At 41.0% G+C, this 3883-nt stretch overlaps 1 pseudogene; it reads left to right on the plus strand.

Moving 5' to 3' along the window:
* The window catches only part of LOC105992373, a 7629-nt pseudogene extending 4709 nt beyond the window's left edge, over window positions 1-2920 (plus strand).
* Window positions 2921-3883: the final 963 nt, after the last annotated feature.

Raw genomic sequence — 3883 nt, forward strand, 5'->3', positions numbered from 1 at the left:
CCACCAGAAAACCGGAAGTGGCGCTGTAGCTCAAATGGTAGAGCGCTTGCCTTGAGCTGAAGAGCTGAGGGACAGCGCCCAGGCCCAGAGTTCGAGCCCCACGACCGACAAAAAAAAAAAAAAATCTTCCTGATACCAAAATCCCTTCTCTCCTTTGCTAAAGAACTGAACCTATGACTAGAGTCCTAGAATTGTATTAAGAATTGTTGTCTTACTGCCTCAAATACCTGTTGCAGACTGTTAACTTAAGAAATAAGTTGGGGAGGCTGGGAAGGTGGCTTAGTGGTAGAGTGCTTGCCTTGCATGCATGAGACCCTGGGTTCAATTCCTCAGCACCACATAAGCAGAAAAAGCCGGAAGTAGTGGTGTGGCTTAAATGATAGAACACTAGCCTTGAGCTGAACAGCTGAGGGACAGTGCCCAGGCCCAGAGTTCAGGCCCCACGACCAACCAAAAAATAAATAGAATTAAAAAAAAAAAAAAGAAAGAAAAAAGTTGGGGCTGGAAGGTGGCTCAGTGGTAGAGCACTTGCATGAGGCCCTGGGTTCGATTCCTCAGCACCCCATAAGCAAAAAGAAAAAAACCGGAAGTGGCACTGTGGCTCAAGTGGTAGAGTGCTAGCCTTGAGCTGAAATGCTGAGGGACAGCACCCAGGCCCAGAGTTAAGGCCCCATGACTGGACCTCCCCCCTAAAAAAAAAGAAATAAATTTGACCTGTTTTCTCAAAACCATTTTTTTTGGGGGGGATATCTACGACTATAATTTATTCAACCTCATTCAGGATCACAGAAAAAAGTACATGTGAAATACCTATATGTGTATTTATATATTTATTTTATATTTATTTATTTATATATGTATGTGTATGTATACATGGGGTTTGAACTCAGGACCTTGAGTTTGCTTGGTTTGCTTGATTAGTGTTGCTCTACCACTTGAATCATGCCTTCAGCCATGATTTTTATGGTTATTTTGGAGATGGAGCCTTCAGACTTTCTGGACAGTTTGGCTTGAATCTCAGTCTTCTGCATTTCAGTCTCCTGAGCAGCTAGGTTTACTGATGAGTCACTAGCACTCAGCTACATTTGCTTTAAAAAACAAAAAAACACAAGGATTTATTTTAGTATTATAGAGTCACAGTAGAGAGAAATAGAAAAGAGGGTGAATTTTTTCCTGCTCCCTATTGCAGAAAATGGGCGTAAAAGACTTACCATGTGCCTTTTTTTTCTTTTTTGGGGGGGGAGGGGTCCGGTCATGGGGCCTCAACTCTGGGCCTGGGTGCTGTCCCTCAGCTTTTCAGCTCAAGGCTAGCACTCTACCACTTGAGCCACAGCACCACTTCTGGCTTTTTTCTTTTTGCTTATATGGTGCTGAGGAATCAAACCCAGGGCCTCATGCATGCAAGGCAAGCACTGTACCACTGAGCCACCTTCCCAGCCCCTTTATTTATTTTTTAATAAAAAAAAATTTTAATCAGTTATGGGGCTTGAACTCAAGGCCTCGGCACTGTCCCTGAGCTTTACTGCTCAAGGCTAAACTTGGAGCCACAGCGCCACTTCCAGTTTTCTTGTGGTTAATTGGAGATAAGAGTCTCACAGACGGGCTGGGATGTAGCTCAGTGGCAAAGCGCTTGCCTAGCAAGTGCAATGTCCTGGGTTCGATCCCCAGTACCAAAAAAGAAAAAAACAAAAAAAAAAAAAAGAGTCTCACAGACTTTCCTGCGGGAGCTGGCTTCAAACTGTGATCCTCCGATCTCAGCCTTCTATGTAGCTAGGATTACAGGTGTGAACCACTGGCACACATCTCCAGTATTTTGCTATTTTTAAACAAAACATTATGTTCTCCTTGCACTGCTTTATGTTTTGAATATAGAACTTATTACTTTCCTATGTATCTATTCGCTTACCAGACACTACACCATGTATGTAATTGTTTATTTTTGCCTGTCATCCCTCCTAGCTGTAAGATTCCAGAGAGCAGGGTTCACTAATTTTTGTTATACAATCCACATCTAAAACTGCCAGTACACATGCATATCTGTGGGAGGGTGAGGGGAGGGCACAGAATCAGAGGAAAAAGGGTGAAAAGGTGCAGCAGTGGAATGCACTGGACATGGATGAAAGTGAACTATGTAACTTGTGGGTGGAGATGGGAGAGAGGGAATGGAAGAGAACGAGGGAACACCCACTATGGGAAAGGAAATGTACTTAATACCTGACATATGTAAAGGTAACCCTGCTGTACATCACCTCTAAAACAACAATAAAGTAAATTAGAAAAAAAGGAAAAAAAACAAAAATGTTTAGTGATGAACTGATCCAGTGCATAAAAGAAACAAGCATGTAGGTACTAATAGCTCCAAGGGACAGAAGAGGAACTTGAGGCATGAAGAGATGAGCATGAAAATTTAAGGACATTTGCAGAGAATGAAGTATCTTTGTGTCAAAAATAAGTCAGTTGAAACATCAGCTTATTTTACTTTTCATTCCCTCAGAAGAAACAGATGACAATGATTTCATCCTGGAGTAACTGCAGAAGGTGGAGGGCAGAAGGCATTGGTTATTTATTTTTTGTTTTATTTTTTAACTTTAGAGATGTTTGGTATGTATCAGCAACATGCTACATTTTAAAAAATGGCATTTTGAAATCCTAGAATATTTTCCAAATGAAAAAGGTGGCCTTAGAGGTGTATCTGCCAGCATTGGGTGTTCAGATGCCCGTAAACACATACTTGAAGGAGAAGTACAAAGACTGAGAACACATCCTTTCTAACACCATGACTGTGGCACTATTACACTACCCTGTGGAGATTAATCTGGTGATTGATCCTAAAGATCAGAGAATTAATACTAAATGAGCCAGTAGCACTGGGAGTCAGCACATAAATACCACAGACAGTGCTGTCCTGATAGTTCATTAGATTTCTGAGTGTCAAGAAGAAGATCTCAACTGAAAAATAGATGGCTTTGAGCTGGGAGCTGGTGGCTCACATCTGTAATCCTGCCTACTATGGAGGCTGAGATCTGAGGATCACAGTTCAAAGCAAGCCCAGGCAGGAAAGTCTGTAAAACTCTTATCTCCAATAAACCACCAGAAAACCGGAATTGGTGCTGTGGCTCAAGTGGTAGAGTACTAGCCTTGAACTGAAGAGCTGAAGGACAGTGCCCAGACCAGAGTTCAAACCCCACAACTGACAAAGGAAAAAAATAGATGGCTTTAAAACATAGTGTGCAAAGCTGTACAGCATTGTATCTAGAAGAAATGAAAGACAATGCTAGAAAATCTAGATTGAAACATAAGAACATATAAGAAAATAACATACAATTTTCCACAGAACTGGGTCACAGATCACCAAATAAACAAATCATTGCATGATCTGGAAGCTACGCCAGAGACTGTCTACTGGGTGAATTTACGTTATCATTGAAGGACTATGCTGATTTTGAATCTTTAGTAGAAGTTATTTTCATGCATGCTTAGCATGCATGAAACCCTGGGTTCAATTCCTCAGTACCACATACACAGAAAAAAACAGAAGTGGTGCTGTGGCTCAGGTGGTAGCCTTGAGACAAAGAAGCTCAGGGCCAGTGCCCAGGCCCTAAGTTCAAACCCTAGGACTGGCAAAAAAAATTTTTTTAATTTAAAAAAGACATAGTCAATTTGTTATTCAAATCTTATTTAATATAGGTTAAGAAATTTTTCAACAGCAAGTTACATTGTATGTAAATACTTGCCAGAACAGTATTCTATAGAAAATTATGAGCAGGTAAATAATAAAAACAGACTGTAAAAGGAAATACTAAGGGAATGTGGCTTAGTGGTGGAGTGCTTACCTACATGCATGAAGCCCTGGGTTCTATTCCTCAGTACCACATACACAGAA

Source organism: Dipodomys ordii, unplaced genomic scaffold (genome assembly GCF_000151885.1).
Source record: "Dipodomys ordii isolate 6190 unplaced genomic scaffold, Dord_2.0 Scaffold83, whole genome shotgun sequence".
Lineage (NCBI taxonomy): Eukaryota > Metazoa > Chordata > Mammalia > Rodentia > Heteromyidae > Dipodomys > Dipodomys ordii.